General features: G+C 37.9%; 46 non-coding genes across 46 annotated transcripts; 14 read left to right on the top strand and 32 right to left on the bottom strand.

Moving 5' to 3' along the window:
• Positions 1 to 1,009: 1,009 nt before the first annotated feature.
• On the bottom strand, positions 1,010 to 1,128 carry Trnal-caa. The gene is made up of 2 exons: positions 1,091 to 1,128; positions 1,010 to 1,054 (listed from the first exon to the last, which is right to left on the bottom strand). It is a non-coding gene; the product is annotated as a tRNA-Leu (tRNA).
• Positions 1,129 to 1,911: 783 nt separating this feature from the next.
• On the bottom strand, positions 1,912 to 1,983 carry Trnag-ucc. Its single transcript has one exon. It is a non-coding gene; the product is annotated as a tRNA-Gly (tRNA).
• Positions 1,984 to 2,168: 185 nt separating this feature from the next.
• On the bottom strand, positions 2,169 to 2,287 carry Trnal-caa. Its single transcript has 2 exons — positions 2,250 to 2,287; positions 2,169 to 2,213 (listed from the first exon to the last, which is right to left on the bottom strand). It is a non-coding gene; the product is annotated as a tRNA-Leu (tRNA).
• A 782-nt stretch (positions 2,288 to 3,069) lies between these two features.
• Trnag-ucc lies at positions 3,070 to 3,141 on the bottom strand. The gene has a single exon. It is a non-coding gene; the product is annotated as a tRNA-Gly (tRNA).
• Positions 3,142 to 3,326: 185 nt separating this feature from the next.
• Positions 3,327 to 3,445, bottom strand: Trnal-caa. Its single transcript has 2 exons — positions 3,408 to 3,445; positions 3,327 to 3,371 (listed from the first exon to the last, which is right to left on the bottom strand). It is a non-coding gene; the product is annotated as a tRNA-Leu (tRNA).
• A 782-nt stretch (positions 3,446 to 4,227) lies between these two features.
• Trnag-ucc lies at positions 4,228 to 4,299 on the bottom strand. Its single transcript has one exon. It is a non-coding gene; the product is annotated as a tRNA-Gly (tRNA).
• Positions 4,300 to 4,484: 185 nt separating this feature from the next.
• Positions 4,485 to 4,603, bottom strand: Trnal-caa. The gene is made up of 2 exons: positions 4,566 to 4,603; positions 4,485 to 4,529 (listed from the first exon to the last, which is right to left on the bottom strand). It is a non-coding gene; the product is annotated as a tRNA-Leu (tRNA).
• Positions 4,604 to 4,953: 350 nt separating this feature from the next.
• Positions 4,954 to 5,025, top strand: Trnae-cuc. The gene has a single exon. It is a non-coding gene; the product is annotated as a tRNA-Glu (tRNA).
• Positions 5,026 to 5,383: 358 nt separating this feature from the next.
• On the bottom strand, positions 5,384 to 5,455 carry Trnag-ucc. Its single transcript has one exon. It is a non-coding gene; the product is annotated as a tRNA-Gly (tRNA).
• A 654-nt stretch (positions 5,456 to 6,109) lies between these two features.
• Trnae-cuc lies at positions 6,110 to 6,181 on the top strand. The gene has a single exon. It is a non-coding gene; the product is annotated as a tRNA-Glu (tRNA).
• Positions 6,182 to 6,539: 358 nt separating this feature from the next.
• Trnag-ucc lies at positions 6,540 to 6,611 on the bottom strand. Its single transcript has one exon. It is a non-coding gene; the product is annotated as a tRNA-Gly (tRNA).
• Positions 6,612 to 6,796: 185 nt separating this feature from the next.
• On the bottom strand, positions 6,797 to 6,915 carry Trnal-caa. The gene is made up of 2 exons: positions 6,878 to 6,915; positions 6,797 to 6,841 (listed from the first exon to the last, which is right to left on the bottom strand). It is a non-coding gene; the product is annotated as a tRNA-Leu (tRNA).
• A 351-nt stretch (positions 6,916 to 7,266) lies between these two features.
• Trnae-cuc lies at positions 7,267 to 7,338 on the top strand. Its single transcript has one exon. It is a non-coding gene; the product is annotated as a tRNA-Glu (tRNA).
• A 358-nt stretch (positions 7,339 to 7,696) lies between these two features.
• Trnag-ucc lies at positions 7,697 to 7,768 on the bottom strand. Its single transcript has one exon. It is a non-coding gene; the product is annotated as a tRNA-Gly (tRNA).
• A 185-nt stretch (positions 7,769 to 7,953) lies between these two features.
• Positions 7,954 to 8,072, bottom strand: Trnal-caa. Its single transcript has 2 exons — positions 8,035 to 8,072; positions 7,954 to 7,998 (listed from the first exon to the last, which is right to left on the bottom strand). It is a non-coding gene; the product is annotated as a tRNA-Leu (tRNA).
• Positions 8,073 to 8,422: 350 nt separating this feature from the next.
• On the top strand, positions 8,423 to 8,494 carry Trnae-cuc. The gene has a single exon. It is a non-coding gene; the product is annotated as a tRNA-Glu (tRNA).
• A 358-nt stretch (positions 8,495 to 8,852) lies between these two features.
• Trnag-ucc lies at positions 8,853 to 8,924 on the bottom strand. The gene has a single exon. It is a non-coding gene; the product is annotated as a tRNA-Gly (tRNA).
• Positions 8,925 to 9,109: 185 nt separating this feature from the next.
• On the bottom strand, positions 9,110 to 9,228 carry Trnal-caa. The gene is made up of 2 exons: positions 9,191 to 9,228; positions 9,110 to 9,154 (listed from the first exon to the last, which is right to left on the bottom strand). It is a non-coding gene; the product is annotated as a tRNA-Leu (tRNA).
• A 341-nt stretch (positions 9,229 to 9,569) lies between these two features.
• Positions 9,570 to 9,641, top strand: Trnae-cuc. The gene has a single exon. It is a non-coding gene; the product is annotated as a tRNA-Glu (tRNA).
• Positions 9,642 to 9,999: 358 nt separating this feature from the next.
• Positions 10,000 to 10,071, bottom strand: Trnag-ucc. The gene has a single exon. It is a non-coding gene; the product is annotated as a tRNA-Gly (tRNA).
• A 185-nt stretch (positions 10,072 to 10,256) lies between these two features.
• On the bottom strand, positions 10,257 to 10,375 carry Trnal-caa. The gene is made up of 2 exons: positions 10,338 to 10,375; positions 10,257 to 10,301 (listed from the first exon to the last, which is right to left on the bottom strand). It is a non-coding gene; the product is annotated as a tRNA-Leu (tRNA).
• Positions 10,376 to 10,725: 350 nt separating this feature from the next.
• On the top strand, positions 10,726 to 10,797 carry Trnae-cuc. Its single transcript has one exon. It is a non-coding gene; the product is annotated as a tRNA-Glu (tRNA).
• A 358-nt stretch (positions 10,798 to 11,155) lies between these two features.
• On the bottom strand, positions 11,156 to 11,227 carry Trnag-ucc. Its single transcript has one exon. It is a non-coding gene; the product is annotated as a tRNA-Gly (tRNA).
• A 185-nt stretch (positions 11,228 to 11,412) lies between these two features.
• Trnal-caa lies at positions 11,413 to 11,531 on the bottom strand. Its single transcript has 2 exons — positions 11,494 to 11,531; positions 11,413 to 11,457 (listed from the first exon to the last, which is right to left on the bottom strand). It is a non-coding gene; the product is annotated as a tRNA-Leu (tRNA).
• Positions 11,532 to 11,881: 350 nt separating this feature from the next.
• Positions 11,882 to 11,953, top strand: Trnae-cuc. The gene has a single exon. It is a non-coding gene; the product is annotated as a tRNA-Glu (tRNA).
• Positions 11,954 to 12,311: 358 nt separating this feature from the next.
• Trnag-ucc lies at positions 12,312 to 12,383 on the bottom strand. The gene has a single exon. It is a non-coding gene; the product is annotated as a tRNA-Gly (tRNA).
• A 185-nt stretch (positions 12,384 to 12,568) lies between these two features.
• Trnal-caa lies at positions 12,569 to 12,687 on the bottom strand. The gene is made up of 2 exons: positions 12,650 to 12,687; positions 12,569 to 12,613 (listed from the first exon to the last, which is right to left on the bottom strand). It is a non-coding gene; the product is annotated as a tRNA-Leu (tRNA).
• A 341-nt stretch (positions 12,688 to 13,028) lies between these two features.
• On the top strand, positions 13,029 to 13,100 carry Trnae-cuc. The gene has a single exon. It is a non-coding gene; the product is annotated as a tRNA-Glu (tRNA).
• A 358-nt stretch (positions 13,101 to 13,458) lies between these two features.
• Trnag-ucc lies at positions 13,459 to 13,530 on the bottom strand. The gene has a single exon. It is a non-coding gene; the product is annotated as a tRNA-Gly (tRNA).
• A 185-nt stretch (positions 13,531 to 13,715) lies between these two features.
• On the bottom strand, positions 13,716 to 13,834 carry Trnal-caa. The gene is made up of 2 exons: positions 13,797 to 13,834; positions 13,716 to 13,760 (listed from the first exon to the last, which is right to left on the bottom strand). It is a non-coding gene; the product is annotated as a tRNA-Leu (tRNA).
• Positions 13,835 to 14,184: 350 nt separating this feature from the next.
• On the top strand, positions 14,185 to 14,256 carry Trnae-cuc. Its single transcript has one exon. It is a non-coding gene; the product is annotated as a tRNA-Glu (tRNA).
• A 358-nt stretch (positions 14,257 to 14,614) lies between these two features.
• Positions 14,615 to 14,686, bottom strand: Trnag-ucc. Its single transcript has one exon. It is a non-coding gene; the product is annotated as a tRNA-Gly (tRNA).
• A 185-nt stretch (positions 14,687 to 14,871) lies between these two features.
• On the bottom strand, positions 14,872 to 14,990 carry Trnal-caa. Its single transcript has 2 exons — positions 14,953 to 14,990; positions 14,872 to 14,916 (listed from the first exon to the last, which is right to left on the bottom strand). It is a non-coding gene; the product is annotated as a tRNA-Leu (tRNA).
• A 341-nt stretch (positions 14,991 to 15,331) lies between these two features.
• Trnae-cuc lies at positions 15,332 to 15,403 on the top strand. The gene has a single exon. It is a non-coding gene; the product is annotated as a tRNA-Glu (tRNA).
• A 358-nt stretch (positions 15,404 to 15,761) lies between these two features.
• On the bottom strand, positions 15,762 to 15,833 carry Trnag-ucc. The gene has a single exon. It is a non-coding gene; the product is annotated as a tRNA-Gly (tRNA).
• Positions 15,834 to 16,018: 185 nt separating this feature from the next.
• Trnal-caa lies at positions 16,019 to 16,137 on the bottom strand. Its single transcript has 2 exons — positions 16,100 to 16,137; positions 16,019 to 16,063 (listed from the first exon to the last, which is right to left on the bottom strand). It is a non-coding gene; the product is annotated as a tRNA-Leu (tRNA).
• A 350-nt stretch (positions 16,138 to 16,487) lies between these two features.
• Trnae-cuc lies at positions 16,488 to 16,559 on the top strand. Its single transcript has one exon. It is a non-coding gene; the product is annotated as a tRNA-Glu (tRNA).
• A 358-nt stretch (positions 16,560 to 16,917) lies between these two features.
• Trnag-ucc lies at positions 16,918 to 16,989 on the bottom strand. Its single transcript has one exon. It is a non-coding gene; the product is annotated as a tRNA-Gly (tRNA).
• Positions 16,990 to 17,174: 185 nt separating this feature from the next.
• On the bottom strand, positions 17,175 to 17,293 carry Trnal-caa. Its single transcript has 2 exons — positions 17,256 to 17,293; positions 17,175 to 17,219 (listed from the first exon to the last, which is right to left on the bottom strand). It is a non-coding gene; the product is annotated as a tRNA-Leu (tRNA).
• A 341-nt stretch (positions 17,294 to 17,634) lies between these two features.
• On the top strand, positions 17,635 to 17,706 carry Trnae-cuc. Its single transcript has one exon. It is a non-coding gene; the product is annotated as a tRNA-Glu (tRNA).
• A 358-nt stretch (positions 17,707 to 18,064) lies between these two features.
• On the bottom strand, positions 18,065 to 18,136 carry Trnag-ucc. The gene has a single exon. It is a non-coding gene; the product is annotated as a tRNA-Gly (tRNA).
• Positions 18,137 to 18,321: 185 nt separating this feature from the next.
• On the bottom strand, positions 18,322 to 18,440 carry Trnal-caa. The gene is made up of 2 exons: positions 18,403 to 18,440; positions 18,322 to 18,366 (listed from the first exon to the last, which is right to left on the bottom strand). It is a non-coding gene; the product is annotated as a tRNA-Leu (tRNA).
• Positions 18,441 to 18,789: 349 nt separating this feature from the next.
• Trnae-cuc lies at positions 18,790 to 18,861 on the top strand. The gene has a single exon. It is a non-coding gene; the product is annotated as a tRNA-Glu (tRNA).
• A 358-nt stretch (positions 18,862 to 19,219) lies between these two features.
• Positions 19,220 to 19,291, bottom strand: Trnag-ucc. The gene has a single exon. It is a non-coding gene; the product is annotated as a tRNA-Gly (tRNA).
• A 185-nt stretch (positions 19,292 to 19,476) lies between these two features.
• On the bottom strand, positions 19,477 to 19,595 carry Trnal-caa. The gene is made up of 2 exons: positions 19,558 to 19,595; positions 19,477 to 19,521 (listed from the first exon to the last, which is right to left on the bottom strand). It is a non-coding gene; the product is annotated as a tRNA-Leu (tRNA).
• A 341-nt stretch (positions 19,596 to 19,936) lies between these two features.
• Trnae-cuc lies at positions 19,937 to 20,008 on the top strand. The gene has a single exon. It is a non-coding gene; the product is annotated as a tRNA-Glu (tRNA).
• The last annotated feature ends 4 nt before the right edge of the window (positions 20,009 to 20,012 follow it).

Raw genomic sequence — 20,012 nt, 5'->3', positions numbered from 1 at the left:
CTAAAAATGTGGCATTAAAACTCTTCTAACTCATTCAAGAGTTCCTTGCCCTAGGCGATTTATACCAGGACAACAATTGTATTACGTTTTATTGCGTTTGAATATGTATTTTTTTTGAATATGTATTTTCTTGAGTCTGGTGCCTTAGACCGCTCGGCCATCATGACCTCATCAGATCTAGCTAAATTTCTTTGCATTACAGATGTGGGATTTAAACTCTTCTAACTCATTCAAGAGTTCCTTGCCCTAGGCTGTTTATACCAGGACAACAATTGTATTATGTTGTATTGATTTGAAATATGTATTTTTCAAGCGATTTCATCCAATATTGTCTCGTGGTTAGGATACCTGGCTCTCACCCAGGAGGACCGGGTTCAATTCCCGGTATGGGAAAAGAGGAACTGGACAATTTTGCTAGTTTTGGCCATTTTTGTCAAATACATCTTGCAAACAGTTTCTGCGTTTCCAGAACTATTGCAATCAGCTTAACTTACATACTTACGAGCCAAAATATTTCTAGTACATTGGATATACTAAGTACATCGGCATGTTTCCATCGAGACTCCTTCATAAAATGGTTTCTTTGCAAGAAATATCGCCAAGGAATAAGAAATGACATCTATGTCAATAATTCATGTTCGAACGAAAAAGAAATGAACAACTATATTTTTACCTAAAGAGTACCATTTGTGGAAATTGACTTCAATTCCGTAGGTTGACTAGTCTGCTAAAAAATAGCAAGATTGCTAAACTGCGATGGCCGAGAATCGAACTCGGGTCAATTTCTTGAAAGGCAACTATGCTAACCACTATACCACCATCGCTTGACGTAAGTTAGCGTCATGATTTCCGTATTGTCACATCTTTTTAAATTACAGAAAATCGACCAGTATTACCACTTGATGACCTTGTATCGTGGTACATTAAGCATTCTCTATCACTATATCAAAGCAACCTCTCTAATTATGTTGCAATGCGATGATCATGTATATTCAGATAATTATATGTTTGTCAGGAGTGGGATTTGAACCCACGCCTTCATTGAAGACCAGAATACTGCAACTTCTTTTATTGAAGCAAGGATTATGTCCTTGAGTCTGGCGCCTTAGACCGCTCGGCCATCCTGACCACATCAGATATACCTAAATTCTTTTTCCCTAAAAATGTGGCATTAAAACTCTTCTAACTCATTCAAGAGTTCCTTGCCCTAGGCGATTTATACCAGGACAACAATTGTATTACGTTGTATTGCGTTTGAATATGTATTTTTTTTTTGAATATGTATTTTCTTGAGTCTGGTGCCTTAGACCGCTCGGCCATCATGACCTCATCAGATCTAGCTAAATTTCTTTGCATTACAGATGTGGGATTTAAACTCTTCTAACTCATTCAAGAGTTCCTTGCCCTAGGCTGTTTATACCAGGACAACAATTGTATTATGTTGTATTGATTTGAAATATGTATTTTTCAAGCGATTTCATCCAATATTGTCTCGTGGTTAGGATACCTGGCTCTCACCCAGGAGGACCGGGTTCAATTCCCGGTATGGGAAAAGAGGAACTGGACAATTTTGCAAGTTTTGGCCATTTTTGTCAAATACATCTTGCAAACAGTTTCTGCGTTTCCAGAACTATTGCAATCGGCTTAACTTACATACTTACGAGCCAAAATATTTTTAGTACATTGGATATACTAAGTACATCGGCATGTTTCCATCGAGACTCCTTCATAAAATGGTTTCTTTGCAAGAAATATCGCCAAGGAATAAGAAATGACATCTATGTCAATAATTCATGTTCGAACGAAAAAGAAATGAACAACTATATTTTTACCTAAAGAGTACCATTTGTGGAAATTGACTTCAATTCCGTAGGTTGACTAGTCTGCTAAAAAATAGCAATATTGCTAAACTGCGATGGCCGAGAATCGAACTCGGGTCAATTGCTTGGAAGGCAACTATGCTAACCACTATACCACCATCGCTTGACGTAAGTTAGCGTCATGATTTCCGTATTGTCACATCTTTTTAAATTACAGAAAATCGACCAGTATTACCACTTGATGACCTTGTATCGTGGTACATTAAGCATTCTCTATCACTATATCAAAGCAATCTCTCTAATTATGTTGCAATGCGATGATCATGTATATTCAGATAATTATATGTTTGTCAGGAGTGGGATTTTAACCCACGCCTTCATTGAAGACCAGAATACTGCAACTTCTTTTATTGAAGCAAGGATTATGTCCTTGAGTCTGGCGCCTTAGACCGCTCGGCCATCCTGACCACATCAGATATACCTAAATTCTTTTTCCCTAAAAATGTGGCATTAAAACTCTTCTAACTCATTCAAGAGTTCCTTGCCCTAGGCGATTTATACCAGGACAACAATTGCATTACGTTGTATTGCGTTTGAATATGTATTTTTTTTTGAATATGTATTTTCTTGAGTCTGGTGCCTTAGACCGCTCGGCCATCATGACCTCATCAGATCTAGCTAAATTTCTTTGCATTACAGATGTGGGATTTAAACTCTTCTAACTCATTCAAGAGTTCCTTGCCCTAGGCTGTTTATACCAGGACAACAATTGTATTATGTTGTATTGATTTGAAATATGTATTTTTCAAGCGATTTCATCCAATATTGTCTCGTGGTTAGGATACCTGGCTCTCACCCAGGAGGACCGGGTTCAATTCCCGGTATGGGAAAAGAGGAACTGGACAATTTTGCAAGTTTTGGCCATTTTTGTCAAATACATCTTGCAAACAGTTTCTGCGTTTCCAGAACTATTGCAATCGGCTTAACTTACATACTTACGAGCCAAAATATTTCTAGTACATTGGATATACTAAGTACATCGGCATGTTTCCATCGAGACTCCTTCATAAAATGGTTTCTTTGCAAGAAATATCGCCAAGGAATAAGAAATGACATCTATGTCAATAATTCATGTTCGAACGAAAAAGAAATGAACAACTATATTTTTACCTAAAGAGTACCATTTGTGGAAATTGACTTCAATTCCGTAGGTTGACTAGTCTGCTAAAAAATAGCAAGATTGCTAAACTGCGATGGCCGAGAATCGAACTCGGGTCAATTGCTTGGAAGGCAACTATGCTAACCACTATACCACCATCGCTTGACGTAAGTTAGCGTCATGATTTCCGTATTGTCACATCTTTTTAAATTACAGAAAATCGACCAGTATTACCACTTGATGACCTTGTATCGTGGTACATTAAGCATTCTCTATCACTATATCAAAGCAATCTCTCTAATTATGTTGCAATGCGATGATCATGTATATTCAGATAATTATATGTTTGTCAGGAGTGGGATTTTAACCCACGCCTTCATTGAAGACCAGAATACTGCAACTTCTTTTATTGAAGCAAGGATTATGTCCTTGAGTCTGGCGCCTTAGACCGCTCGGCCATCCTGACCACATCAGATATACCTAAATTCTTTTTCCCTAAAAATGTGGCATTAAAACTCTTCTAACTCATTCAAGAGTTCCTTGCCCTAGGCGATTTATACCAGGACAACAATTGCATTACGTTGTATTGCGTTTGAATATGTATTTTTTTTTGAATATGTATTTTCTTGAGTCTGGTGCCTTAGACCGCTCGGCCATCATGACCTCATCAGATCTAGCTAAATTTCTTTGCATTACAGATGTGGGATTTAAACTCTTCTAACTCATTCAAGAGTTCCTTGCCCTAGGCTGTTTATACCAGGACAACAATTGTATTATGTTGTATTGATTTGAAATATGTATTTTTCAAGCGATTTCATCCAATATTGTCTCGTGGTTAGGATACCTGGCTCTCACCCAGGAGGACCGGGTTCAATTCCCGGTATGGGAAAAGAGGAACTGGACAATTTTGCAAGTTTTGGCCATTTTTGTCAAATACATCTTGCAAACAGTTTCTGCGTTTCCAGAACTATTGCAATCGGCTTAACTTACATACTTACGAGCCAAAATATTTCTAGTACATTGGATATACTAAGTACATCGGCATGTTTCCATCGAGACTCCTTCATAAAATGGTTTCTTTGCAAGAAATATCGCCAAGGAATAAGAAATGACATCTATGTCAATAATTCATGTTCGAACGAAAAAGAAATGAACAACTATATTTTTACCTAAAGAGTACCATTTGTGGAAATTGACTTCAATTCCGTAGGTTGACTAGTCTGCTAAAAAATAGCAAGATTGCTAAACTGCGATGGCCGAGAATCGAACTCGGGTCAATTGCTTGGAAGGCAACTATGCTAACCACTATACCACCATCGCTTGACGTAAGTTAGCGTCATGATTTCCGTATTGTCACATCTTTTTAAATTACAGAAAATCGACCAGTATTACCACTTGATGACCTTGTATCGTGGTACATTAAGCATTCTCTATCACTATATCAAAGCAACCTCTCTAATTATGTTGCAATGCGATGATCATGTATATTCAGATAATTATATGTTTGTCAGGAGTGGGATTTTAACCCACGCCTTCATTGAAGACCAGAATACTGCAACTTCTTTTATTGAAGCAAGGATTATGTCCTTGAGTCTGGCGCCTTAGACCGCTCGGCCATCCTGACCTCATCAGATCTAGCTAAATTTCTTTGCATTACAGATGTGGGATTTAAACTCTTCTAACTCATTCAAGAGTTCCTTGCCCTAGGCGATTTATACCAGGACAACAATTGTATTACGTTGTATTGCGTTTGAATATGTATTTTTTTTGAATATGTATTTTCTTGAGTCTGGTGCCTTAGACCGCTCGGCCATCATGACCTCATCAGATCTAGCTAAATTTCTTTGCATTACAGATGTGGGATTTAAACTCTTCTAACTCATTCAAGAGTTCCTTGCCCTAGGCTGTTTATACCAGGACAACAATTGTATTATGTTGTATTGATTTGGAATATGTATTTTTCAAGCGATTTCATCCCATATTGTCTAGTGGTTAGGATACCTGGCTCTCACCCAGGAGGCCCGGGTTCAATTCCCGGTATGGGAAAAGAGGAACTGGACAATTTTGCAAGTTTTGGCCATTTTTGTAAAATACATCTGGCAAACAGTTTCTGCGTTTCCAGAACTATTGCAATTGGCTTAACTTACATACTTACGAGCCAAAATCTTTCTAGTACATTGGATATACTAAGTAAATCGGCATGTTTCCATCGAGACTCCTTCATAAAATGGTTTCTTTGCAAGAAATATCGCCAAGGAATAAGAAATTACATCGATGTCAATTATTCATGTGTGAACGAAAAAGAAATGAACAACTATATTTTACCTAAAGAGTAACATTTGTGTAAATTGACTTCAATTCCGTAGGTTGACTAGTCTGATAAGAAATAGCAAGATTGCTAAACTGCGATGGCCGAGAATCGAACTCGGGTCAATTGCTTGGAAGGCAACTATGCTAACAACTATACCACCATCGCTTGACGTAAATTAGCGTCATGATTTCCGTATTGTCACATCTTTTTAAATTACAGAAAATCGACCAGTATTACCACTTGATGACCTTGTATCGTGGTACATTAAGCATTCTCTATCACTATATCAAAGCAACCTCTCTAATTATGTTGCAATGCGATGATCATGTATATTCAGATAATTATATGTTTGTCAGGAATGGGATTTAAACCCACGCCTTCATTGAAGACCAGAATACTGCAACTTCTTTTATTGAAGCAAGGATTATGTCCTTGAGTCTGGCGCCTTAGACCGCTCGGCCATCCTGACCACATCAGATATACCTAAATTCTTTTTCCCTAAAAATGTGGCATTTAAACTCTTCTAACTCATTCAAGAGTTCCTTGCCCTAGGCGATTTATACCAGGACAACAATTGTATTACGTTGTATTGCGTTTGAATATGTATTTTTTTTTGAATATGTATTTTCTTGAGTCTGGTGCCTTAGACCGCTCGGCCATCATGACCTCATCAGATCTAGCTAAATTCTTTGCATTACAGATGTGGGATTTAAACTCTTCTAACTCATTCAAGAGTTCCTTGCCCTAGGCTGTTTATACCAGGACAACAATTGTATTATGTTGTATTGATTTGGAATATGTATTTTTCAAGCGATTTCATCCCATATTGTCTAGTGGTTAGGATACCTGGCTCTCACCCAGGAGGCCCGGGTTCAATTCCCGGTATGGGAAAAGAGGAACTGGACAATTTTGCAAGTTTTGGCCATTTTTGTAAAATACATCTGGCAAACAGTTTCTGCGTTTCCAGAACTATTGCAATTGGCTTAACTTACATACTTACGAGCCGAAATCTTTCTAGTACATTGGATATACTAAGTAAATCGGCATGTTTCCATCGAGACTCCTTCATAAAATGGTTTCTTTGCAAGAAATATCGCCAAGGAATAAGAAATTACATCGATGTCAATTATTCATGTGTGAACGAAAAAGAAATGAACAACTATATTTTACCTAAAGAGTAAAATTTGTGTAAATTGACTTCAATTCCGTAGGTTGACTAGTCTGATAAGAAATAGCAAGATTGCTAAACTGCGATGGCCGAGAATCGAACTCGGGTCAATTGCTTGGAAGGCAACTATGCTAACCACTATACCACCATCGCTTGACGTAAATTAGCGTCATGATTTCCGTATTGTCACATCTTTTTAAATTACAGAAAATCGACCAGTATTACCACTTGATGACCTTGTATCGTGGTACATTAAGCATTCTCTATCACTATATCAAAGCAACCTCTCTAATTATGTTGCAATGCGATGATCATGTATATTCAGATAATTATATGTTTGTCAGGAGTGGGATTTTAACCCACGCCTTCATTGAAGACCAGAATACTGCAACTTCTTTTATTGAAGCAAGGATTATGTCCTTGAGTCTGGCGCCTTAGACCGCTCGGCCATCCTGACCACATCAGATATACCTAAATTCTTTTTCCCTAAAAATGTGGCATTAAAACTCTTCTAACTCATTCAAGAGTTCCTTGCCCTAGGCGATTTATACCAGGACAACAATTGTATTACGTTGTATTGCGTTTGAATATGTATTTTTTTTTGAATATGTATTTTCTTGAGTCTGGTGCCTTAGACCGCTCGGCCATCATGACCTCATCAGATCTAGCTAAATTTCTTTGCATTACAGATGTGGGATTTAAACTCTTCTAACTCATTCAAGAGTTCCTTGCCCTAGGCTGTTTATACCAGGACAACAATTGTATTATGCTGTATTGATTTGGAATATGTATTTTTCAAGCGATTTCATCCCATATTGTCTAGTGGTTAGGATACCTGGCTCTCACCCAGGAGGCCCAGGTTCAATTCACGGTATGGGAAAAGAGGAACTGGACAATTTTGCAAGTTTTGGCCATTTTTGTAAAATACATCTGGCAAACAGTTTCTGCGTTTCCAGAACTATTGCAATTGGCTTAACTTACATACTTACGAGCCAAAATCTTTCTAGTACATTGGATATACTAAGTAAATCGGCATGTTTCCATCGAGACTCCTTCATAAAATGGTTTCTTTGCAAGAAATATCGCCAAGGAATAAGAAATTACATCGATGTCAAGTATTCATGTGTGAACGAAAAAGAAATGAACAACTATATTTTACCTAAAGAGTAACATTTGTGTAAATTGACTTCAATTCCGTAGGTTGACTAGTCTGATAAGAAATAGCAAGATTGCTAAACTGCGATGGCCGAGAATCGAACTCGGGTCAATTGCTTGGAAGGCAACTATGCTAACCACTATACCACCATCGCTTGACGTAAATTAGCGTCATGATTTCCGTATTGTCACATCTTTTTAAATTACAGAAAATCGACCAGTATTACCACTTGATGACCTTGTATCGTGGTACATTAAGCATTCTCTATCACTATATCAAAGCAACCTCTCTAATTATGTTGCAATGCGATGATCATGTATATTCAGATAATTATATGTTTGTCAGGAGTGGGATTTGAACCCACGCCTTCATTGAAGACCAGAATACTGCAACTTCTTTTATTGAAGCAAGGATTATGTCCTTGAGTCTGGCGCCTTAGACCGCTCGGCCATCCTGACCACATCAGATATACCTAAATTCTTTTTCCCTAAAAATGTGGCATTTAAACTCTTCTAACTCATTCAAGAGTTCCTTGCCCTAGGCGATTTATACCAGGACAACAATTGTATTACGTTGTATTGCGTTTGAATATGTATTTTTTTTGAATATATATTTTCTTGAGTCTGGTGCCTTAGACCGCTCGGCCATCATGACCTCATCAGATCTAGCTAAATTTCTTTGCATTACAGATGTGGGATTTAAACTCTTCTAACTCATTCAAGAGTTCCTTGCCCTAGGCTGTTTATACCAGGACAACAATTGTATTATGTTGTATTGATTTGGAATATGTATTTTTCAAGCGATTTCATCCCATATTGTCTAGTGGTTAGGATACCTGGCTCTCACCCAGGAGGCCCGGGTTCAATTCCCGGTATGGGAAAAGAGGAACTGGACAATTTTGCAAGTTTTGGCCATTTTTGTAAAATACATCTGGCAAACAGTTTCTGCGTTTCCAGAACTATTGCAATTGGCTTAACTTACATACTTACGAGCCAAAATCTTTCTAGTACATTGGATATACTAAGTAAATCGGCATGTTTCCATCGAGACTCCTTCATAAAATGGTTTCTTTGCAAGAAATATCGCCAAGGAATAAGAAATTACATCGATGTCAAGTATTCATGTGTGAACGAAAAAGAAATGAACAACTATATTTTACCTAAAGAGTAACATTTGTGTAAATTGACTTCAATTCCGTAGGTTGACTAGTCTGCTAAGAAATAGCAATATTGCTAAACTGCGATGGCCGAGAATCGAACTCGGGTCAATTGCTTGGAAGGCAACTATGCTAACCACTATACCACCATCGCTTGACGTAAATTAGCGTCATGATTTCCGTATTGTCACATCTTTTTAAATTACAGAAAATCGACCAGTATTACCACTTGATGACCTTGTATCGTGGTACATTAAGCATTCTCTATCACTATATCAAAGCAACCTCTCTAATTATGTTGCAATGCGATGATCATGTATATTCAGATAATTATATGTTTGTCAGGAGTGGGATTTGAACCCACGCCTTCATTGAAGACCAGAATACTGCAACTTCTTTTATTGAAGCAAGGATTATGTCCTTGAGTCTGGCGCCTTAGACCGCTCGGCCATCCTGACCACATCCAAATTCTTTTTCCCTAAAAATGTGGCATTAAAACTCTTCTAACTCATTCAAGAGTTCCTTGCCCTAGGCGATTTATACCAGGACAACAATTGTATTACGTTGTATTGCGTTTGAATATGTATTTTTTTTTGAATATGTATTTTCTTGAGTCTGGTGCCTTAGACCGCTCGGCCATCATGACCTCATCAGATCTAGCTAAATTCTTTGCATTACAGATGTGGGATTTAAACTCTTCTAACTCATTCAAGAGTTCCTTGCCCTAGGCTGTTTATACCAGGACAACAATTGTATTATGTTGTATTGATTTGGAATATGTATTTTTCAAGCGATTTCATCCCATATTGTCTAGTGGTTAGGATACCTGGCTCTCACCCAGGAGGCCCGGGTTCAATTCCCGGTATGGGAAAAGAGGAACTGGACAATTTTGCAAGTTTTGGCCATTTTTGTAAAATACATCTGGCAAACAGTTTCTGCGTTTCCAGAACTATTGCAATTGGCTTAACTTACATACTTACGAGCCAAAATCTTTCTAGTACATTGGATATACTAAGTAAATCGGCATATTTCCATCGAGACTCCTTCATAAAATGGTTTCTTTGCAAGAAATATCGCCAAGGAATAAGAAATTACATCGATGTCAATTATTCATGTGTGAACGAAAAAGAAATGAACAACTATATTTTACCTAAAGAGTAACATTTGTGTAAATTGACTTCAATTCCGTAGGTTGACTAGTCTGATAAGAAATAGCAAGATTGCTAAACTGCGATGGCCGAGAATCGAACTCGGGTCCATTGCTTGGAAGGCAACTATGCTAACCACTATACCACCATCGCTTGACGTAAATTAGCGTCATGATTTCCGTATTGTCACATCTTTTTAAATTACAGAAAATCGACCAGTATTACCACTTGATGACCTTGTATCGTGGTACATTAAGCATTCTCTATCACTATATCAAAGCAACCTCTCTAATTATGTTGCAATGCGATGATCATGTATATTCAGATAATTATATGTTTGTCAGGAGTGGGATTTGAACCCACGCCTTCATTGAAGACCAGAATACTGCTACTTCTTTTATTGAAGCAAGGATTATGTCCTTGAGTCTGGCGCCTTAGACCGCTCGGCCATCCTGACCACATCAGATATACCTAAATTCTTTTTCCCTAAAAATGTGGCATTTAAACTCTTCTAACTCATTCAAGAGTTCCTTGCCCTAGGCGATTTATACCAGGACAACAATTGTATTACGTTGTATTGCGTTTGAATATGTATTTTTTTTGAATATGTATTTTCTTGAGTCTGGTGCCTTAGACCGCTCGGCCATCATGACCTCATCAGATCTAGCTAAATTTCTTTGCATTACAGATGTGGGATTTAAACTCTTCTAACTCATTCAAGAGTTCCTTGCCCTAGGCTGTTTATACCAGGACAACAATTGTATTATGTTGTATTGATTTGGAATATGTATTTTTCAAGCGATTTCATCCCATATTGTCTAGTGGTTAGGATACCTGGCTCTCACCCAGGAGGCCCGGGTTCAATTCCCGGTATGGGAAAAGAGGAACTGGACAATTTTGCAAGTTTTGGCCATTTTTGTAAAATACATCTGGCAAACAGTTTCTGCGTTTCCAGAACTATTGCAATTGGCTTAACTTACATACTTACGAGCCAAAATCTTTCTAGTACATTGGATATACTAAGTAAATCGGCATGTTTCCATCGAGACTCCTTCATAAAATGGTTTCTTTGCAAGAAATATCGCCAAGGAATAAGAAATTACATCGATGTCAAGTATTCATGTGTGAACGAAAAAGAAATGAACAACTATATTTTACCTAAAGAGTAACATTTGTGTAAATTGACTTCAATTCCGTAGGTTGACTAGTCTGCTAAGAAATAGCCAGATTGCTCAACTGCGATGGCCGAGAATCGAACTCGGGTCAATTGCTTGGAAGGCAACTATGCTAACCACTATACCACCATCGCTTGACGTAAATTAGCGTCATGATTTCCGTATTGTCACATCTTTTTAAATTACAGAAAATCGACCAGTATTACCACTTGATGACCTTGTATCGTGGTACATTAAGTATTCTCTATCACTATATCAAAGCAACCTCTCTAATTATGTTGCAATGCGATGATCATGTAAATTAAGATAATTATATGTTTGTCAGGAGTGGGATTTGAACCCACGCCTTCATTGAAGACCAGAATACTGCAACTTCTTTTATTGAAGCAAGGATTATGTCCTTGAGTCTGGCGCCTTAGACCGCTCGGCCATCCTGACCACATCAGATATACCTAAATTCTGTTTCCCTAAAAATGTGGCATTTAAACTCTTCTAACTCATTCAAGAGTTCCTTGCCCTAGGCGATTTATACCAGGACAACAATTGTATTACGTTGTATTGCGTTTGAATATGTATTTTTTTTGAATATGTATTTTCTTGAGTCTGGTGCCTTAGACCGCTCGGCCATCATGACCTCATCAGATCTAGCTAAATTTCTTTGCATTACAGATGTGGGATTTAAACTCTTCTAACTCATTCAAGAGTTCCTTGCCCTAGGCTGTTTATACCAGGACAACAATTGTATTATGTTGTATTGATTTGGAATATGTATTTTTCAAGCGATTTCATCCCATATTGTCTAGTGGTTAGGATACCTGGCTCTCACCCAGGAGGCCCGGGTTCAATTCCCGGTATGGGAAAAGAGGAACTGGACAATTTTGCAAGTTTTGGCCATTTTTGTAAAATACATCTGGCAAACAGTTTCTGCGTTTCCAGAACTATTGCAATTGGCTTAACTTACATACTTACGAGCCAAAATCTTTCTAGTACATTGGATATACTAAGTAAATCGGCATGTTTCCATCGAGACTCCTTCATAAAATGGTTTCTTTGCAAGAAATATCGCCAAGGAATAAGAAATTACATCGATGTCAAGTATTCATGTGTGAACGAAAAAGAAATGAACAACTATATTTTACCTAAAGAGTAACATTTGTGTAAATTGACTTCAATTCCGTAGGTTGACTAGTCTGCTAAGAAATAGCAATATTGCTAAACTGCGATGGCCGAGAATCGAACTCGGGTCAATTGCTTGGAAGGCAACTATGCTAACCACTATACCACCATCGCTTGACGTAAATTAGCGTCATGATTTCCGTATTGTCACATCTTTTTAAATTACAGAAAATCGACCAGTATTACCACTTGATGACCTTGTATCGTGGTACATTAAGCATTCTCTATCACTATATCAAAGCAACCTCTCTAATTATGTTGCAATGCGATGATCATGTATATTCAGATAATTATATGTTTGTCAGGAGTGGGATTTGAACCCACGCCTTCATTGAAGACCAGAATACTGCAACTTCTTTTATTGAAGCAAGGATTATGTCCTTGAGTCTGGCGCCTTAGACCGCTCGGCCATCCTGACCACATCCAAATTCTTTTTCCCTAAAAATGTGGCATTAAAACTCTTCTAACTCATTCAAGAGTTCCTTGCCCTAGGCGATTTATACCAGGACAACAATTGTATTACGTTGTATTGCGTTTGAATATGTATTTTTTTTTGAATATGTATTTTCTTGAGTCTGGTGCCTTAGACCGCTCGGCCATCATGACCTCATCAGATCTAGCTAAATTCTTTGCATTACAGATGTGGGATTTAAACTCTTCTAACTCATTCAAGAGTTCCTTGCCCTAGGCTGTTTATACCAGGACAACAATTGTATTATGTTGTATTGATTTGGAATATGTATTTTTCAAGCGATTTCATCCCATATTGTCTAGTGGTTAGGATACCTGGCTCTCACCCAGGAGGCCCGGGTTCAATTCCCGGTATGGGAAAAGAGGAACTGGACAATTTTGCAAGTTTTGGCCATTTTTGTAAAATACATCTGGCAAACAGTTTCTGCGTTTCCAGAACTATTGCAATTGGCTTAACTTACATACTTACGAGCCAAAATCTTTCTAGTACATTGGATATACTAAGTAAATCGGCATGTTTCCATCGAGACTCCTTCATAAAATGGTTTCTTTGCAAGAAATATCGCCAAGGAATAAGAAATTACATCGATGTCAATTATTCATGTGTGAACGAAAAAGAAATGAACAACTATATTTTACCTAAAGAGTAACATTTGTGTAAATTGACTTCAATTCCGTAGGTTGACTAGTCTGCTAAGAAATAGCCAGATTGCTCAACTGCGATGGCCGAGAATCGAACTCGGGTCAATTGCTTGGAAGGCAACTATGCTAACCACTATACCACCATCGCTTGACGTAAATTAGCGTCATGATTTCCGTATTGTCACATCTTTTTAAATTACAGAAAATCGACCAGTATTACCACTTGATGACCTTGTATCGTGGTACATTAAGTATTCTCTATCACTATATCAAAGCAACCTCTCTAATTATGTTGCAATGCGATGATCATGTATATTCAGATAATTATATGTTTGTCAGGAGTGGGATTTGAACCCACGCCTTCATTGAAGACCAGAATACTGCAACTTCTTTTATTGAAGCAAGGATTATGTCCTTGAGTCTGGCGCCTTAGACCGCTCGGCCATCCTGACCACATCAGATATACCTAAATTCTTTTTCCCTAAAAATGTGGCATTTAAACTCTTCTAACTCATTCAAGAGTTCCTTGCCCTAGGCGATTTATACCAGGACAACAATTGTATTACGTTGTATTGCGTTTGAATATGTATTTTTTTTGAATATGTATTTTCTTGAGTCTGGTGCCTTAGACCGCTCGGCCATCATGACCTCATCAGATCTAGCTAAATTTCTTTGCATTACAGATGTGGGATTTAAACTCTTCTAACTCATTCAAGAGTTCCTTGCCCTAGGCTGTTTATACCAGGACAACAATTGTATTATGTTGTATTGATTTGGAATATGTATTTTTCAAGCGATTTCATCCCATATTGTCTAGTGGTTAGGATACCTGGCTCTCACCCAGGAGGCCCGGGTTCAATTCCCGGTATGGGAAAAGAGGAACTGGACAATTTTGCAAGTTTTGGCCATTTTTGTAAAATACATCTGGCAAACAGTTTCTGCGTTTCCAGAACTATTGCAATTGGCTTAACTTACATACTTACGAGCCAAAATCTTTCTAGTACATTGGATATACTAAGTAAATCGGCATGTTTCCATCGAGACTCCTTCATAAAATGGTTTCTTTGCAAGAAATATCGCCAAGGAATAAGAAATTACATCGATGTCAAGTATTCATGTGTGAACGAAAAAGAAATGAACAACTATATTTTACCTAAAGAGTAACATTTGTGTAAATTGACTTCAATTCCGTAGGTTGACTAGTCTGCTAAGAAATAGCAATATTGCTAAACTGCGATGGCCGAGAATCGAACTCGGGTCAATTGCTTGGAAGGCAACTATGCTAACCACTATACCACCATCGCTTGACGTAAATTAGCGTCATGATTTCCGTATTGTCACATCTTTTTAAATTACAGAAAATCGACCAGTATTACCACTTGATGACCTTGTATCGTGGTACATTAAGCATTCTCTATCACTATATCAAAGCAACCTCTCTAATTATGTTGCAATGCGATGATCATGTATATTCAGATAATTATATGTTTGTCAGGAGTGGGATTTGAACCCACGCCTTCATTGAAGACCAGAATACTGCAACTTCTTTTATTGAAGCAAGGATTATGTCCTTGAGTCTGGCGCCTTAGACCGCTCGGCCATCCTGACCACATCCAAATTCTTTTTCCCTAAAAATGTGGCATTAAAACTCTTCTAACTCATTCAAGAGTTCCTTGCCCTAGGCGATTTATACCAGGACAACAATTGTATTACGTTGTATTGCGTTTGAATATGTATTTTTTTTTGAATATGTATTTTCTTGAGTCTGGTGCCTTAGACCGCTCGGCCATCATGACCTCATCAGATCTAGCTAAATTCTTTGCATTACAGATGTGGGATTTAAACTCTTCTAACTCATTCAAGAGTTCCTTGCCCTAGGCTGTTTATACCAGGACAACAATTGTATTATGTTGTATTGATTTGGAATATGTATTTTTCAAGCGATTTCATCCCATATTGTCTAGTGGTTAGGATACCTGGCTCTCACCCAGGAGGCCCGGGTTCAATTCCCGGTATGGGAAAAGAGGAACTGGACAATTTTGCAAGTTTTGGCCATTTTTGTAAAATACATCTGGCAAACAGTTTCTGCGTTTCCAGAACTATTGCAATTGGCTTAACTTACATACTTACGAGCCAAAATCTTTCTAGTACATTGGATATACTAAGTAAATCGGCATGTTTCCATCGAGACTCCTTCATAAAATGGTTTCTTTGCAAGAAATATCGCCAAGGAATAAGAAATTACATCGATGTCAATTATTCATGTGTGAACGAAAAAGAAATGAACAACTATATTTTACCTAAAGAGTAACATTTGTGTAAATTGACTTCAATTCCGTAGGTTGACTAGTCTGCTAAGAAATAGCCAGATTGCTCAACTGCGATGGCCGAGAATCGAACTCGGGTCAATTGCTTGGAAGGCAACTATGCTAACCACTATACCACCATCGCTTGACGTAAATTAGCGTCATGATTTCCGTATTGTCACATCTTTTTAAATTACAGAAAATCGACCAGTATTACCACTTGATGACCTTGTATCGTGGTACATTAAGTATTCTCTATCACTATATCAAAGCAACCTCTCTAATTATGTTGCAATGCGATGATCATGTATATTCAGATAATTATATGTTTGTCAGGAGTGGGATTTGAACCCACGCCTTCATTGAAGACCAGAATACTGCAACTTCTTTTATTGAAGCAAGGATTATGTCCTTGAGTCTGGCGCCTTAGACCGCTCGGCCATCCTGACCACATCAGATATACCTAAATTCTTTTTCCCTAAAAATGTGGCATTTAAACTCTTCTAACTCATTCAAGAGTTCCTTGCCCTAGGCGATTTATACCAGGACAACAATTGTATTACGTTGTATTGCGTTTGAATATGTATTTTTTTTTGAATATGTATTTTCTTGAGTCTGGTGCCTTAGACCGCTCGGCCATCATGACCTCATCAGATCTAGCTAAATTCTTTGCATTACAGATGTGGGATTTAAACTCTTCTAACTCATTCAAGAGTTCCTTGCCCTAGGCTGTTTATACCAGGACAACAATTGTATTATGTTGTATTGATTTGGAATATGTATTTTTCAAGCGATTTCATCCCATATTGTCTAGTGGTTAGGATACCTGGCTCTCACCCAGGAGGCCCGGGTTCAATTCCCGGTATGGGAAAAGAGGAACTGGACAATTTTGCAAGTTTTGGCCATTTTTGTAAAATACATCTGGCAAACAGTTTCTGCGTTTCCAGAACTATTGCAATTGGCTTAACTTACATACTTACGAGCCAAAATCTTTCTAGTACATTGGATATACTAAGTAAATCGGCATGTTTCCATCGAGACTCCTTCATAAAATGGTTTCTTTGCAAGAAATATCGCCAAGGAATAAGAAATTACATCGATGTCAAGTATTCATGTGTGAACGAAAAAGAAATGAACAACTATATTTTACCTAAAGAGTAACATTTGTGTAAATTGACTTCAATTCCGTAGGTTGACTAGTCTGCTAAGAAATAGCAATATTGCTAAACTGCGATGGCCGAGAATCGAACTCGGGTCAATTGCTTGGAAGGCAACTATGCTAACCACTATACCACCATCGCTTGACGTAAATTAGCGTCATGATTTCCGTATTGTCACATCTTTTTAAATTACAGAAAATCGACCAGTATTACCACTTGATGACCTTGTATCGTGGTACATTAAGCATTCTCTATCACTATATCAAAGCAACCTCTCTAATTATGTTGCAATGCGATGATCATGTATATTCAGATAATTATATGTTTGTCAGGAGTGGGATTTGAACCCACGCCTTCATTGAAGACCAGAATACTGCAACTTCTTTTATTGAAGCAAGGATTATGTCCTTGAGTCTGGCGCCTTAGACCGCTCGGCCATCCTGACCACATCCAAATTCTTTTTCCCTAAAAATGTGGCATTAAAACTCTTCTAACTCATTCAAGAGTTCCTTGCCCTAGGCGATTTATACCAGGACAACAATTGTATTACGTTGTATTGCGTTTGAATATGTATTTTTTTTTGAATATGTATTTTCTTGAGTCTGGTGCCTTAGACCGCTCGGCCATCATGACCTCATCAGATCTAGCTAAATTCTTTGCATTACAGATGTGGGATTTAAACTCTTCTAACTCATTCAAGAGTTCCTTGCCCTAGGCTGTTTATACCAGGACAACAATTGTATTATGTTGTATTGATTTGGAATATGTATTTTTCAAGCGATTTCATCCCATATTGTCTAGTGGTTAGGATACCTGGCTCTCACCCAGGAGGCCCGGGTTCAATTCCCGGTATGGGAAAAGAGGAACTGGACAATTTTGCAAGTTTTGGCCATTTTTGTAAAATACATCTGGCAAACAGTTTCTGCGTTTCCAGAACTATTGCAATTGGCTTAACTTACATACTTACGAGCCAAAATCTTTCTAGTACATTGGATATACTAAGTAAATCGGCATGTTTCCATCGAGACTCCTTCATAAAATGGTTTCTTTGCAAGAAATATCGCCAAGGAATAAGAAATTACATCGATGTCAATTATTCATGTGTGAACGAAAAAGAAATGAACAACTATATTTTACCTAAAGAGTAACATTTGTGTAAATTGACTTCAATTCCGTAGGTTGACTAGTCTGCTAAGAAATAGCCAGATTGCTCAACTGCGATGGCCGAGAATCGAACTCGGGTCAATTGCTTGGAAGGCAACTATGCTAACCACTATACCACCATCGCTTGACGTAAATTAGCGTCATGATTTCCGTATTGTCACATCTTTTTAAATTACAGAAAATCGACCAGTATTACCACTTGATGACCTTGTATCGTGGTACATTAAGTATTCTCTATCACTATATCAAAGCAACCTCTCTAATTATGTTGCAATGCGATGATCATGTATATTCAGATAATTATATGTTTGTCAGGAGTGGGATTTGAACCCACGCCTTCATTGAAGACCAGAATACTGCAACTTCTTTTATTGAAGCAAGGATTATGTCCTTGAGTCTGGCGCCTTAGACCGCTCGGCCATCCTGACCACATCAGATATACCTAAATTCTTTTTCCCTAAAAATGTGGCATTTAAACTCTTCTAACTCATTCAAGAGTTCCTTGCCCTAGGCGATTTATACCAGGACAACAATTGTATTACGTTGTATTGCGTTTGAATATGTATTTTTTTGAATATGTATTTTCTTGAGTCTGGTGCCTTAGACCGCTCGGCCATCATGACCTCATCAGATCTAGCTAAATTTCTTTGCATTACAGATGTGGGATTTAAACTCTTCTAACTCATTCAAGAGTTCCTTGCCCTAGGCTGTTTATACCAGGACAACAATTGTATTATGTTGTATTGATTTGGAATATGTATTTTTCAAGCGATTTCATCCCATATTGTCTAGTGGTTAGGATACCTGGCTCTCACCCAGGAGGCCCGGGTTCAATTCCCGGTATGGGAAAAGAGGAACTGGACAATTTTGCAAGTTTTGGCCATTTTTGTAAAATACATCTGGCAAACAGTTTCTGCGTTTCCAGAACTATTGCAATTGGCTTAACTTACATACTTACGAGCCAAAATCTTTCTAGTACATTGGATATACTAAGTAAATCGGCATGTTTCCATCGAGACTCCTTCATAAAATGGTTTCTTTGCAAGAAATATCGCCAAGGAATAAGAAATTACATCGATGTCAAGTATTCATGTGTGAACGAAAAAGAAATGAACAACTATATTTTACCTAAAGAGTAACATTTGTGTAAATTGACTTCAATTCCGTAGGTTGACTAGTCTGCTAAGAAATAGCAATATTGCTAAACTGCGATGGCCGAGAATCGAACTCGGGTCAATTGCTTGGAAGGCAACTATGCTAACCACTATACCACCATCGCTTGACGTAAATTAGCGTCATGATTTCCGTATTGTCACATCTTTTTAAATTACAGAAAATCGACCAGTATTACCACTTGATGACCTTGTATCGTGGTACATTAAGCATTCTCTATCACTATATCAAAGCAACCTCTCTAATTATGTTGCAATGCGATGATCATGTATATTCAGATAATTATATGTTTGTCAGGAGTGGGATTTGAACCCACGCCTTCATTGAAGACCAGAATACTGCAACTTCTTTTATTGAAGCAAGGATTATGTCCTTGAGTCTGGCGCCTTAGACCGCTCGGCCATCCTGACCACATCCAAATTCTTTTTCCCTAAAAATGTGGCATTAAAACTCTTCTAACTCATTCAAGAGTTCCTTGCCCTAGGCGATTTATACCAGGACAACAATTGTATTACGTTGTATTGCGTTTGAATATGTATTTTTTTTTGAATATGTATTTTCTTGAGTCTGGTGCCTTAGACCACTCGGCCATCATGACCTCATCAGATCTAGCTAAATTCTTTGCATTACAGATGTGGGATTTAAACTCTTCTAACTCATTCAAGAGTTCCTTGCCCTAGGCTGTTTATACCAGGACAACAATTGTATTATGTTGTATTGATTTGGAATATGTATTTTTCAAGCGATTTCATCCCATATTGTCTAGTGGTTAGGATACCTGGCTCTCACCCAGGAGGCCCGGGTTCAATTCCCGGTATGGGAAAAGA

Source organism: Daphnia pulicaria, chromosome 6 (genome assembly GCF_021234035.1).
Source record: "Daphnia pulicaria isolate SC F1-1A chromosome 6, SC_F0-13Bv2, whole genome shotgun sequence".
NCBI classification, from domain to species: domain Eukaryota; kingdom Metazoa; phylum Arthropoda; class Branchiopoda; order Diplostraca; family Daphniidae; genus Daphnia; species Daphnia pulicaria.
The sequence above is the reverse complement of the archived record's forward strand: the minus strand, read 5'-3'. Positions and strand labels throughout refer to the sequence as shown.